The 15,593-nt window shown below is 40.3% G+C and overlaps 1 protein-coding gene across 1 annotated transcript in view; it reads right to left on the bottom strand.

The window, feature by feature from the left end:
- Positions 1-15,593, bottom strand: part of FAM234B (family with sequence similarity 234 member B) — a 1,027,012-nt gene that overhangs the window by 352,928 nt on the left and 658,491 nt on the right. The window lies entirely within an intron of this gene.

Raw genomic sequence — 15,593 nt, 5'->3', positions numbered from 1 at the left:
AAGAAAAAATGACTCCTAACAGACACTGTATTTGAGATACCAAGCTCAACAGAGTGTCATTCAGACCAAGCTCCATGGTGTACAGCGATAAAGTCCTGACTACATTACACACAACCTGAATCCAAACAGGAGCACAGAAGTGTGCAGGAACTGATGGGGAAGGATGGGACTTAGTGGTCACAGCTGGCTCACCATCCTAGGGAGAAGGAAGGGTCTCTGGCTTATCACATGAATGACACCTAATGGTGTTCACCCCATGGTGTTCTAGTTTAGCAAGCCCCTGCTACCAACTGCAAGGTATACAGTAAGCTGAGGGAAACTCAGAATGCAGAGGGATGTTTCTCCTTGTCAGGCAGCTGCAGCAGTGCTCAGAACAGCAGCCATATTAGAGTGGGGTAGAGCTCCATCATGGACAGGGCAAATCACCCCAAGGAACCAGCATGCTGGCTTGCCCCCTACCACCCAACTCTTGCCTAGGATCGGATAAGCTGAATGTGGATCCCAAGGCAGGAATGAATAGACCTTGGAGGGAGTCCTGCTTTGTCCCGAGATTCACAGCCTCCACTGCTGTGGATTGAACAGGCTGACTGACTGACTGCAGGTAAAGCAGCCATTAGTCTCGGTCCTGTAGGGCAGAAGAACTATAAATATATTTATATATCTAAGTGTCATTCAACGATTTAGCTCTGCCATTTTAAATGGATCCCCTAAATACAAGTCATTCATACCATTGTCTTTATTTATGTAATGCATATATCTCATCTAGCAAATATGTAACAAATATATATGCCTCTGTGTACCATTTGGTCTTAGTTGTGTCCGAAATATATCACTTAAGATCGGTTATCATATATAAAGTCAAGTTAAAAGTTAAAGTTAAATCATTTCAGTGCTTACTTCCAAAGCATTACTGGAAGTTCAGCCAGATATTAAATCAAAATCACTAAAAACAAGACTAATCAGTGAAATGCTATTAAGAAATTGGGTCTAGTTCATTTTTTCGAAAAACCTATTTGTCAAATACCTTTTTGTCAAACCCTATTTGTTGAAACCTTAATCCATCAAACGTTAATTTAAGCAAAATTTTTACCAGAGAAAAATCACTTGGCCAACCAAATGAGCATAACAGAATTCACCAAATTTACAACCCACCTAGGTGGGGGTCTGTGCCCCCACCCTCCCCCAACTAAATATACCAACTCCAAGATCCCACTACAGTGGGAAAAAGGACAAATTCCTGATTATAGCCAAGCGTTTTTTTTCCCCTGGGAAAAATTTTGCTTAAATGAATGTTTGAGGGATTAAGGCTTCGACAAATAGGGTTCGGCAAATAGGTTTTTCAACAAAGTGAAGTAGACCCAAAAAATTAGTACACTAGGACAGCAGAAAATGAACTACACAAGTGACCATTACTGTATGAAAAAATAAATACAAATGCTTATACTGTCCATAAAGTCTAGAAATAGCTGATTACCAAATTTAAGAAAACAGAGTTAAGGACATTGGAGCAGACTCAGAATAGGATTGCACAGAAGTACTTAAAGGTGCATGATGTCCAAAGTTCCAAGTAACATAGCTTTACTGAAGGAAAATGTCAACAAAAACTGAGCCATTCTGCAGCTTCATATGGCATTCTTTGATGGGTAATTTGAAAAGTTTTGTAGTTTGATTAGAAGAATTCAAACCTTAATAACCCAGAAAGGGCAAATTTACAGCTTGTCTTATAGTTTAGACACCCCCTCTTTTTTTTTACTTAGTTCGATCTCCAGTAAGGGCTAAATATGTCAAAATGTATTATTATTACCTGAAACTAAATGACCATGACTTATACAAGGGGAAAGATGTTCTATAACACCTCTTGGGAATTTGAATTAAGCTGCATGAAACAGATATGTTAAGCAAATCCAAATTTGTAACTCTAGGGAATAAGGCTCCAGATTCTGTATCTTCTACGACTATAAGAACATTAAACCAAGGGCAACAAACTGCTCTCAATATATGCTTTGTTTCTGAACTCTTGACAGGTTATGCAAAGAGGTTTCCACCAGACCAACAGGTGAATTTCAAGGGAAAACACCCAACTCTGCCCTACTTTATGCAATTTTATTACACTTTTTAAAGAGCTCATCATGTTCCCAAAACACAAACACTTGGTCTAATTTACAAAGGGATTGGGGAACATACCAGAAATTGGCTCTCAGCTATTTTTCCCAAATGGTAAAAAACTTTATTAAATAAACTTATACATGGAAGAATCAAAATAAGCTAAAATCACTTATGAAGTAGAACTTTCCATCTACTGAATACAATTTCAACACAAAATAGTTACTCTGATGAGGTCCATGCCTGGGAGTTTTACCACTGCTTGCAGCAGTCTAACTGTAATCATAGCCACCAGGCCCATAACGACAGTAACTGTGACCAGTGCAGTCCTAACCTCCATAGCCGCAGTGGGTTATTTAATGCCCTTCCAATTTCACTTCTTCAAGGAACAACTTTCAGATTCCCAGCAGGGGCATTCAGTGCCAAAAGCACATTTACAATATACTTTGTGTACTGTCCTGCTGTCTATACATTCTGGCAGAACACCTAATTAAGATATATGAATGACATTCATTTCTTATAAAACTTACTTCAACAGCTTTCAGGATATTAATGTAAATTACTTTAAGCATGAAAATGAATCATGTTAGCAATGAATGCCAGATTTCATACAAGAAAAAAACGTTTACAGAAGTTACCAGAGGTTACACACTGACTACTAAAAATAAAAAAATGAGGCAAATGCAATGGAAATCCATACGGATGCTGTCATGGAGAACATAAAAATTATAAGTAACAGATGCTTATTATGATGCATATAACTTCTGCTTCACTACTTGATCTTTATTTATTTTATTTTTTTATTTTACATTTGTTGACCGGGATAGTCCGACTGGATGCATGTCCATTTTCAGCGGAGGCCCGGAGAGAAAAGCTCCATGGGTAAGCAGATACAGCATTACATAATACCAGCATTACATATTACAAACAGACTATTTACAGAGATTTCATAAGTAAGCAAGTTAAACAATTTCCACAGGTTACAGTTAATCCTGAGCGCAAGTCAGGATTAAATTAAATTACATAGTGAACTGGTTAGCAGATTTTTACACATTCTAGAGAGAGTTAGCCAGGCTTGATACATTGACATAGCCAGTTAAGTGACAAATGTTGTATGAGTCTAGTTTTAAGTTGACCTAAGGTGGAAAGTAAGGTAATATCAGCTGGAAGAGAGTTCCAAGATCTACTTACAGAGTTTGCAAAGAGAGAATCACCGGCTGTGTTATTAATTTTGCTAGTCTGAATTAGTAGTTTGTTAGAGGATCGAAGTGGTCTAGGATTGTTATAGGGGGTGATAATATTTTTAAGTGCAGGAGTATTGCCAGGATTATAGAGGATTTTATAGGCCATAATCAGTTGGTTATACTGGAATAGGCTGGGTAGTTCAAGCCACCCAAGCTGATTTAGATTGATGCAATGATGTGTCCTAAAAGGCAGCCCAGTGGCAAACCTGGCAATGTGGTTGTAGCAAATTGAGAGTTTGTTAAGGACAGTCTTGTTTACATTCGAGAGTAGAGGGGATACATACAGAAGGGTTGAAAGAAGGTGAGAGCGAGCTATGGCAATTTTAGCTGGAGTGGTTAGGAAGGCTTTTATTCTGTAAAGTGACCCTAGTTTTTTATTGATGGTTTTGATAGTTTGGTTAACATGTAGATCAAATTTTAGATTATTGTCTATGATGACACCTAACAGTTTTGTAGAGGGGTCAGGGGAGATTATTGTGCCATCATTTGATTTTATGGTAAAGGTGAAAGCGGTAGACCTACGTGTTGGTGAAATAACAGCATTTTTGAGATTTAGGATCAGACGATGTTCAGAAAGCCAGTTTTCTATCGTATTAAAGGTGGTCTGGCTAGCTGACGATAACTCTACTGGAGATGTGGCTGAGCAAATCAGACTAGAGTCATCAGCATATTGGATACAGCTGACTTTTGGGATGACAGTATAAAGGTCGTTAATGAAGATGGAGAACAGCAAGGGTCCTAGTATAGAGCCTTGTACTACTCCAAGGGTGTTAGGTAGAAGGTTAGAGAGTTTGTTCTGCCAGAGGACAGCCTGCTGTCGACCATTCAGGTAGAATTGAAACCATTGAAGGGCTCTAGTATCTAGACAGAATGTTTGCAGGGTGTGGATTAAAAGTTGGTGATCAACCATATCAAATGCCTTGGAAAGATCCAAGAAGAGGGCTGAGGATATATAATTATTGTTGCGATTATGGTTTATGGTGTTGGTAAAGGCTAGGAGGGCTGAAGTAGTGCTGTGATGAGGACGGAAGCCATGCTGAGTGTCTGCCATAAGGTGATTCTGGATTAGGTGGTGCATGAGTTGTCTATGAATACATTTTTCCATAATCTTTGCAAGTGGAGAGAGTATAGCTATTGGCCTATAATTGGAGAATTCAGTACAGATGCCTCCTTTGTGAAGTGGGATTACATAGGATATTTTCCAGATGGTGGGAATTTTAGCTTCTACTATGGTTCGATTGATTAGTATTGAGACGGGGTAAGCAATAGCATCAGCTGATTTTTGTAGGTACTCGGCAGGGAGTTGATCAGCAGAAAGTGTAGTGGGTTTTAATTTTTTGATCAAGGTACGGATAAGTGAAGTGGCAAATGGTTGGAAGCTGAACGCGAGTAGGTTTCTAGGGGTGCTAGTTTCAGGACCAGGGGAGCTAGGAGGTAGTTGGCTAGCTAGGGCTTGAATTGTCTCAGTAAAGAATCGGTTAAAACTGTCAGAAACATCTTCAGGGGTTTTATCAATAGTAGCAGCAGGGATTGGGGTTGAAGTTCGTCCAGGATGTAGTAGATTATTTAAACCAGCACAAAACTTCTGAGGGTTATTTTGATTTACTGTCTGTAAATTACAGTAGTACTGTTTTTTGTCTTGTAAAATTGATTTTTTGGTTTCGTTCCTGGATTGCCTGTATTTATTGTGATCTTGAGGGTCTTTAGAAGAACGCCATAAAGCCCATGCTTTGTTTCTAAGGGTAATTTTGAGTTTAGACTCTTTAGAAAGCTATGGCGCAGTTTTTGCCTTGGTTCTCTTTGAACGAACAGGTGCATGCAAATCAAGGATCTCAAGGAATTTGTTGTTAAAGTATGCTACTGCTTCCTCTAAGGGGTGTGTTTAGAACAGACCAATTACATGAGTTTAGTTCTTGTTGGAATTTGGCAGGGTCAAAGTTTTTATTGTTTCTAACCTTTCTGAGTAAGAGTTGTTGGGAATTAATGGTTTTGTGCTTAATTACATATGTGAGAAGGTGATCGCTTAGGCCATCAAGGAGGGTACCAGAGGTGTACAGTTGGGGGTGACCATTTATGAGTACCCAGTCAAGTTTCTTTTTGGTTGGGTTTACCTATCCTGGTAGGGGTGGATATAATTTGCGTAAATGCATGCAGGTTAATATGGGTGGTTGGGGATTCTGAGGAACAGGTGCCCCAGTCTATGTTAAAGTCTCCAAGTAGTAGGGTTTCTTGGGGGTAGTGACATGATAGCCAGTGCAGGATATCTTCAAATGTAGATATATTGTTACCCGGGGGAATGTACATACAAATGATATTAATGCATTTATTTTTATTAAGTTGCAATTTGGTGGCAAGAATCTCGGAGTTATTAATCTGAGGTGGTTGTATTACATCTATGGTAACATTCAACTCAGATTTATAGAGTACAGCTACCCCACCCCCCTTCCTTGAAGCACGATTCAGCCTGTGAATGTTGTACCCAGGTGGTAACACTTCATTGTCTTTAGTGTTAGGTTTTAACCAGGTTTCAGATAAACAGAGAATCTCAGGGGAGTGGACATCCAGAAGTGCATGCAATTCATGTACCTTGTTATTAATGCTTCTAATATTGAGATGACAGGCTAGGAGAGAGTTAGTTGGCCTATTAATTGTAGGTTTGTAGTTTAGATTGCAAGTAGAGGGGGTATGTGTATCTGAAGTGAGTGGGCCAGGGTTGGGGTGAATATCACCACCAAGTATTAGGTTGAGTCTATACTTGGTGATGAACTTCAGGAATTTGTTTATTAGTTTGTGGTAGTGTTTGGATCTACAGCTAATGTGCCTGGGGTTGAGATGTTGATAGACTGAACAAGATGTTGGATAGGATCTGGTACTGTAAGTATGGCTGAAGGTGGAAGGATTTACAGCTGGGGTGATAGTATGGCCTTTTGGGACCTGAAATCCTATGAGAAACTGGTTTTCATACAAGGTAAGGAGGTATGGTGCGAACAAGAGGGGTAGTAAAGAGGAGTATATCATTATCTGTGATTCAGCTAGTGAGTTAAGGAACTATTCTTGGTGTGATGACATGAATTAAATGACTTTGGAATATTCTGGAATAGCAGGCAGCAAATAAAGAAGAATTCCGTTTACTGGTAAGCGCTTTCGCAGCATATCAAGCTGCTTCATCAGACACACAAGAAATGCAATGTTTTACTTTTAAACTAAAAACAACCAATAAAATCATTTATTCAATAACATGGAGTAATAAGTCCAGTCGTTGTTTAAAGTTATATACAAAAGCATATCTATAATCAGTTTAAAAATGATCTTCTAGGCAGTAAACATTCAAAAACATAAACATATTACATATAAATGTGAACAATTTAAAAAGTAATAGAACAGTAATAAAAACAGTAGTCATCTGGGCAGTCCCCTAGCCTATAAAACTGGCTTTATAGAAACTTTGTCATTAATACCTCTGCCCATGTTAGCTCTCAACCTTATAATCCATTCTAACTCTGTTGAGTGAAAGCTGGACGTAAAACCAATCAACCCGCCAAACATGAACCAAGAATTGCTACACTTAATATAGGTTCACTGACAAGATGCAGCTTAAAAGTGGATGACATGATGATACAGAGGAGGCCGGACATCCTATGTATCCGAGAGACAAGATGAAAGGGAAGTGCAGCAAAACCACTTGGCTTGGGATTCACAGTCTACTAATCAGGAAGGGGACAGGCTAGAAATGGTGTGGGAACTGTGATGAGAGAGAGAGGCTTCAGAAGACAGTGAGGGATATCATCAGAATTAGTGACAGACTCATGGAAATCAGACTCCAGTGTAATGATAGGGCAGTATTCATAATCTCAGTCTACGCCCCACAACAGGGCTGTGATAGTGAGGAAAAGAGTGCATTTCGACAGCAGTTGCAGGACGTGCTACATAAAGCAGGACAACATGAATTGTTGTTGATAATGGGTGACTTGACTGCACATATCGGGACAGACAGAACAAGAAATGATGACTGCTTGGGTCCACATGGGTGGTGCAACAGGAATAAAGAAGAGATGGCCATTCTAGACTTCTGTCTTGCAAATGGCTTGATTGCAACCAACACATGGTTCAGAAACAGAGAGAGAGAGAGAGAGTCACAAGATCACGTACAAGAGTGGCCAATATGCAATTTGGGTAGACTTCCTCCTAATAAGGAAAGGGCAGTGGGGTAAAATCAATGATTGCAAAGTCATCCCCAGTGAAACAGTTGGCCCACAGTCTAAACCACTGGTTGCAGCAATCAGCTGCAAGCAGTGGTCAGTGAAGGCTCTAAGGTCAACAAAGACCAGGCGAAAGACTTGAAGTTGACTACAGAGAAAGTACTGCAGTTCAAGGAATTAGTCAGGGCTCTAGCACCCCAAGAAGAGGAGGAAATAGATGGAGTTGAAGCTGAATGGCAGGATCTCAAAACAGCATGTGTGAGAACTACAGAACAGATATGTGGCTGAACCAGGTATGGAAATAAGGTACTTAAGGAAAGCTGATGATGGAATGCAGAAGTCCAGGAAGTTATCAAAAGAAAGAACAAGTGCAGGAAAAAGTGCAAGATAGAAGAGATTGACCAGGCTAGGAATACTGGTTGGCTAACAAAGAAGCTAAGAAAGGATTTGCAATAGCAAAGAATAGGGCATAGGAGGCACTCTACCAGCTTCTGGAAAGTGAATCAGTAGATGGCACAAATAAACTATACCAGGTTACAGGGCAAAGACAGAAAGATAAAGACAGACAGACAACCTTCATAAGGGATGCCAGCAACTACCTACTCAGCAGTCCACAGGACATCAAAGGCAGACAGAAGGAGCATTTCCAGCAGCTTCTGAATGAAGAAAACCACACAGAAGCTGTACTGCCCAGAAACAGCCTACAATAAGAGAAGAGGAGGAGCCCACCCTTGAAGAAGTAAGAACAACACTAAGAAAAATGAAGTCCGGAAAAGCAGCAGACTCAGATGAGGTCATAGTAGATATAAGAATGCTGGGTGTGACAGGGGAGAAATGGCTCCTGAGGGTACTTATAGCCATGTGGAGAGAAAGGCATATCCCAGATGACTGCAGAATAAGCATACTTGTGCCAGTATACAAGAACAAAGGGGACATCCACAACTGTGGGCAGTACAGAGGCATAAACTCCTAAAACATTGCATGAAAGTTCTGGAGAGGGGGATTGATAAACGGATATGCAGAGTAGTAGAATGTAAGATGGGAGATGAGCAGTTCTGATTCAGATCAGTATGCAGCACAACTGACCTGATGTTTGCAGTCAGACAGGTAGTTGAGAAGACCCTAGAGATGAGGAAAGACTCCAACTGGGCATTCCTAGACATGGAGCAAGCATACAACAAGGTTTCAAGAAAGCTGAGTTAGGCAGTATTGTGGTGGTTTGAAGTCCCAAAAACTTTGGTGGAATTAGTGCAGGCCATGCACAAGGACCCACTGACTCAAGTATGAACCATGTTCGGCCTCAGAGAGGGGCTCCCAGTGGGAGTGAATGTGCATCGAGTTTCAGCTCTGAGCCCACTGCTGTTCATACTAGTGACAGACTACAGTAGCAAACACGTTGAAGGGGGCAGAGCAACGAAGTTGCTGTATGCAGACGATGTGGCATTACAGGCAGACTCCGAGCAAGAAGTTCAGCAAGGGATAGGGGAATGGAATGCAAAACTGAAGGCACATGGAATGAAACTAAGCACAAACAAGACAGTGGTAATGACAGCAAATTGGGGAAATCAGAATAAGCTGAGAATTGAGATAGAAGGGAAGATAGCGGAAAAGGTAAATAGCTTCAAGTATCTGGGAGGAGGCTTGAGGAAAAGGGAAATCTGAAAGAAGAGTTCAAAGCTAGAATCAGAGGGGCTGCATTCAGCTGGCATAGAGTCGCAAGTGCAGTCTACGACAGAAGAATGTCCAAGAAGTTGAAAGGTAAAGGGCACAAGACAGTAGTGTGACTAGTACTACTGTACGGTATAGAAACCTGGGCAGTAAAGACAGAGCAGATGAAGAAGCTAGAAGTGAAGTGCCTAGGAGGGGTGGTAGGATGCACACTGTGGGACAGATAAAGAAATAAGGACATAATAACAGAAGCCAAAGTAGCTCCAATTGCAGAAAAGATCAATGCAAACAGATTACAATGCTTCAAACACATGCAGAAAATCAGAAAACAATCTGGTAAAAAAGACTTGGGATAGACAGGAAGAAGGTAAGAGGAAACGGGGATGTCCAGCAAAGAGGTTGAGGGACTGTGTGAAAGAAGATCTGCGACAGTCAGGCATGAGTGTTGAAGAAGGCAGGAGTGTGGCATTCAATCGAAAGAGATGGTGACACTTAATATGATACCCCAACCCCATGTAGAAAATGGCAAAAAGGGGGCTGACGATGAGGATGATGATTCACATTTACAGAACGCACTCTAAAGTTTTAATTTTCCCTGTTCCTTAGTTCATGATTTTACAAGTTCATAGCTAATTACTAATTCTTAATAGGCCATTCTAAGCCTTGCCATTTTCCCTACCAAAACTAAGAATCAAATACTGTAATTTGTGTCTGCAGTTCAAACACTTTAATCATTATATCAACCCCTAATCATTGGCTGTATAAATTCTTTTTCATCCATTTCTTTTCTTTTTTTTATACTCATCCATTTAAAATTTATTTTTCTTTTACCCTTTTACAAACAGAATTCTTTTTTTTTTATTTCACTGCTTCCCAATTTGTCTTCTTCATCGCTTATTTCAAAACCACCTTCTGTGTTCTCTCTCTTATTTTTTTCATCTAAATTTTCTTCTGTCTCTACTACTCCTAAATTGTCTTCTCTTTGCTCATTTTCTTCTCTTTCTTTTTCCTTACCCTTACTTTCATTTTTGCAATCCATCCATAAATGTCCAATTTTGTTACATTTATAATATTTCAATTCACATTTTTTTGCATTATGTCCCATTCCCACACACGTTTTCTTTTGTCATGGTTACTTATTAAATGTCTTTCTTTTCAACAACAGAAAAATGTTTTGGGTTGTCCCAAGTATTTTACAACACTCCTATTCCCCTCCATATTTATCATGCTTTATATATGTACAATTTCTTCTCTTTTTACTTTTAACACAACATTATAATCCCAATCACCAGTCCATAAACCCCTTTTTGTCAAACTCCTGCAATGTCCAGCACTACTTTACATAAAGTTTTCAAATGTCCTTTCAAAGTCTGTCTTTCTACCTCTGTTTGAAATTGTACACAAATTTTCTTTTTTGTTTCCCTGTTAAATGCTTTTATCATATCAAGATTCCTCGGGTTACAGTCTTTCTTTTTTTCATATTCTCCAAGAAAATTTTCTACTGAAAATCATTCTTGAATATAATGTCACAAAATGACTCTTTGTTAAGAATAAATGCTCTTACCTCATGTGCTTTTATACCCAAAGGAGATATTAAAATGCCCCACACTTTATACCTGTCCATTTCTTTGTCTTTACTTTGAATACTTACCACTTACTTTTTTTTTTCATTTTCATCTGCCTTCTTTTCTGCTGCTCCCCTTTTGCCTTCTTTTACTTTCTCTGCATATGTTTTCTTTTCCATCTCACCACTATTCTTCAAGATTGTCTCTCCATCATCCTTTTGTATTTTCTCCATAATGTCCCCTCAGGAAACATCTTCAGTTTCTGGCTCACTCTGCATTATCGTTTCTTTAAATAAATCATCCTGCATCCCTTCCAAATGGAGGGTTCTAATTATACATCCATCTCCAGCAAACAGTTTTCTTTGAAAGATCTCCTCAGAATCCTGCACATATTATGGGGTCTCAATATTTACTTTCTCCTCCATTTCTCTCACCTCTCCATCATCTCTTTCTCTCTACATCTGCCTCCCTGTTTAGCCGAGCTGCCTTTGAACCTGGAATGGAAACAGGAAGTTCTGCAAAATTCGTCCCATCTGTAACAATGACGAGTTGGCGAAGTTCCCGGATGCCCTGGCCAAATTTCTCCTAGTAGGTGCTGCGGTAGCGTTGTCGCCTCACAGCAAGACGTTGTCCCGTTCGATTCTCAGCTAGAGCATCTTCTGTGTGGAGGCATGCGTGAATGGGCGTGCCTTTGTTGAAGGTTGTGCATCAGGGCTGGTAACTCGGCACGTAAAAATCCACTACCAAACATTAGCGGACCGGAGTTCCGCTGTGGCGACCCCTAAGCCGAAAGACACAACAACAACAACAGTAAAAATACCACCTCAGGTCTCCCCTGAAATGAGGCTATTAGCCTAGTGGGAGTAACCCAGTCAACGACAGATGGATGGATATATAGATAGATAGAGAGATAGATAGACAGACAGAAAGATACATAAATACAAAGATAAATTCATATACCTGTATACATTGCCTTGTGCTTCTGGTCACTGTACGGAAGACTACTGTATTAATTCTGCTCATGACAGGCTGTTTACATTGTTTGATACATTTATACATACTCTGTAGCCATTTTTTTATTTCCTCCACGGTGTACTGTTATGCACTGCATGCATGAGTGTGTAACATGCCTATTCAGTGCACTACTATTTACTGCTCTTTTATTGGCTGTGAGTTCCTCTATAAGCACATGATGTGTTAAACTGCCTTTCCAGAATGCCATTTCAATCCAGTTGCTCTGCAGTCTTCAAAAGTGTTATTAATTTGCCAAGCATTTTTACTCCTGTTTCTGTTGTATTTTTGTATTAATGAAAAGCTGCCGCTGGTATTCAGTGATTTGATCCCTCTCACATTGCTGCTTTCCACCACAGCTGCCACTGGTATTCAGTGATTTGATCCCTCTCTACATTGCTGCTTTCCACCACAGCTGCCACTGGTATTCAGTGATTTCATCTCTCTCTACATTGCTGCTTTCCACCACAGCTGCCACTGGTATTCAGTGATTTGATCCCTCTCTACACTGCTGCTTTCCACCACAGCTGCCACTGGTATTCAGTGATTTGATCCCTCTCTACATTTCTGCTTTCCACCACAGTTGCCACTGGTATTCAGTGATTTGATGCCTCTCTACATTGCTGCTTTCCACCACAGACTTTATGGTGTCTGCTGTCCATTTTCCTACCAATTTATCTTTAGACATGCAAGACCTGCATGGCTGATATTTTTTTAACTTTTTGTTTGCTTTCTTGTGAGTACTTGCAACTTGCCAAATGGAACCTTTTACCAGTTTCTACTTAGTCAGCTGCTACATTGCTAGCTTGGGTTTCATCCAGTAGTAAGAAAGCCACAGGAAGGACACAGACATTCTGGAAAAAAGCACAAGGATAAAAACCAACCTGAAGACTCAACCACTATGAGGATGCAATGCAAACCACTGCACCACTGTGTCATCCTAGCTTATTTGCATTTAAAAGATTCACTCCTTCACTGAAGTTGCTAATCTTCATTCCGGTTACCATTCTTATTACTTTCTTCTGAAGTCCTTTTGCAATGCCTGCTGGAGCACAATGACCACACAGTGCAACACATTCCATATTTCTTATTCTACTCAGTTTTCAAAGTTAAGATACTCATCTGTAAGAATTCAAAGATTTCTGCTTCTAGCTAGTGTTAATAATCTGCTGCTATCCCATTTGGCGTGCTGTGTCTGTTAATTTCTTACCAAAGTCACATTTCTCATATTTTGCACACTTTGTCTGGATGATTTTCTACTGTGTAGTTATACATCATCTTCAATTTATCCAGAAATCCGGTTACATTATTTTTCTGTCTATATATCATTTACATATTTGAAGTGTACAATATTTAATACTGGCATTGTGCCATGAGTGCATAAACTATAGACATAAGATGACAAACTGATGTCTAACATACACATATGTAAATGGTGCTTTCTGAAATCCTGTATACTCCCTGAATTTCATCCTCCACTGTTTCTTCTGCAACCATGATGTCAGATACCTTATTAAGGTGTTAAATATACCTGTTTTTGAAAGATCTGCAATTCACAATGTCAAAACTCCTAGTAAAATCCACATATATCAACTTGCATGTTTTTTTTGTCTGTCTTTCATAATCTTTAATTTAGAAATGGCAACTACAGATAAGTGTAAATGGTCTACAGTTTTATTTAATTACTTTCCCTCTGCAAAACAAGTATACTGAAACATTGCATATAAAGAAATCTCTATCATAGAGGTTATGCAATACCTGGTGAAGCTGTAGGTTTTGTGGTGTTTCTTTCTGGTAGGCAAACTAGATGGGTGAAGTAGTTATTATCTGACCCTCTGTTACTAGGATGTTTTTTTCAGTAGTGTTACAAAAAAGAAGTTATGCAATCACCATAACGTTCCATGTTTATAGTCCATCTCACTCCTTCATTCTTACATATGGGGATCTTCGGCTCCGACTCAGCCTATTTACAAGCTGGAAGTCTTCCAGTTGGCTCGTGACTAGGTAGGTATCCCATGGTGCACCAGTATAATCCCCAGATCTTGTTTGCTGCTAACTAGGAAAGATAATAACAACTATACCAAAGAAGCCAATACTAAAAGGTCTCCATAAAAAGAATAATAATATTTTCCTGTCTCCAGGTACTTCCAGTCTGGGGGTAGGCGGGTGTGATCGTAAGAATGAAGGGTGAGATAGACTACAAACATGGAACGTTATGGTGAGTACATAACTTCTTTATGTTCTGTAGTCCTATCTCAGCTTCATTCTTACATATGGGACAGCGTCCCTAATGCCTTATTCTTGGGTGGCTCAAGGAAAAATACTCCTGAGTACCGTGGAACCAAATGATGCTCTACCTCTGGAGGTTAAATCCAGTTTGTAATGAGTAATAAAAGTGTGAGGGGTAGCCCATGTAGCTGCTGTACAGATATTATCAAGTGGGACCCTGGCTTGAAAGGCTGCAGAGGTAGACTGAGATCTGGTAGAATGAGCCTTGATTTTAAAGGGTAAAGGTCTACCCTCAGAATTGTAAACATAATCTATACAGCTAGAAATCCAATTTGAGAGTGTCACTTTGGAAACTGGTAAACCTGACCTGGATTCAGAGAAGGAAATGAATAACTGATCTGATTTCCTTAGTTCGGTGCAAATAAAAACATAATTGTCTATGGACATACAGCTGATGAAACCTGTATTCAGCTGCATTTGAATGATATGGAAAGAACACCGGAAGCTCTATGGATTGATTCAAAGTGGCATGGGAACAGACCTTGGGGACAAAGGAGGGATTAGTACAAAGGGACACCCTGTCCTTGTGAAAAATCAGATAAGGGGGTTTAACAGACAATGCTTGCAACTCTGACACCCGTCTGGCTGACGTGCTAGCTACCAGAAACAAAGTCTTCCAAGACAGGAATCTCAAAGAAGATGAATGGGAAGGCTCAAAGGGCGAAGAAGTCAGTTTGGACAACACACAATTTAAATCCCATGAGGCAACAGGTTCTTGATGAGGGGTCTCAACAAAGTAGCACCTATAAGTAAGGTTTTGCACAGCTTATGTGACATCAGATTTGAATCTTGAAAACCTAGATGAAAGTTTGAAATCACTGCCAATTGAACTCTGATGGTGGCAGCCGCAGATCCCTGGTGAAAAAGCTCAGACAGGAATTCCAAAACCACTGGAATGGAGGCAGTGTAGGGATCAACATTCAGTCTCTCCGCCAGATACAGAATCTTCTCCATTTGCTGGAATATAGTTTCCTAGTAGAAGGTTTATGAGAAGATGTAAGGATATGGAGTCTCAGAGGGTGAGAAGTTGTGAAGCCTGACTAGGGATGGAACTGGAGCAGCCACGCTGTCAAATTGAGAGTATGTAATGAGGGATGGAGCAAACCTGACATGTGAGTCAACAGGTCTGGAGCTGGGACCAGGAGCCAAGAATCGTCCAGGAGAAGAGGCCCGAGGAAGGGGAACCAAACCTGACGAGACCAGTAAGGAGCAATGAGGATATGTTTGCCTCCCAGCCGTTTTGCTTTCTGAATCACCTTGGGAATGAGAGGAAAGGGAGGAAAAGCATACAGGAGACGCAGGGGCCAACCGTGAACAAGTGCGTCTCTCGGTGACTCCCCCGGAGAGGGGATGAGGGAGAAATAGCTGCTGCATTTGGCATTGATTGGACTGGCAAAGAGGTCGCAGCAAGGCTGTCCCCATCTGTGGAAAATCTGTTCCGCTGTTTCCTGTTTCAGAGACCACTTGTGAGGCATAAGGATTGCCCTGCTGAGCTTGTTGGCTATCACGTTGGT

This window comes from Protopterus annectens, chromosome 1.part1 (assembly GCF_019279795.1).
Source record: "Protopterus annectens isolate FY-2018-M chromosome 1.part1, PAN1.0, whole genome shotgun sequence".
In the NCBI taxonomy this organism is placed as follows: domain Eukaryota; kingdom Metazoa; phylum Chordata; order Ceratodontiformes; family Protopteridae; genus Protopterus; species Protopterus annectens.
This window is presented reverse-complemented; position numbering and strand designations above follow the sequence as displayed.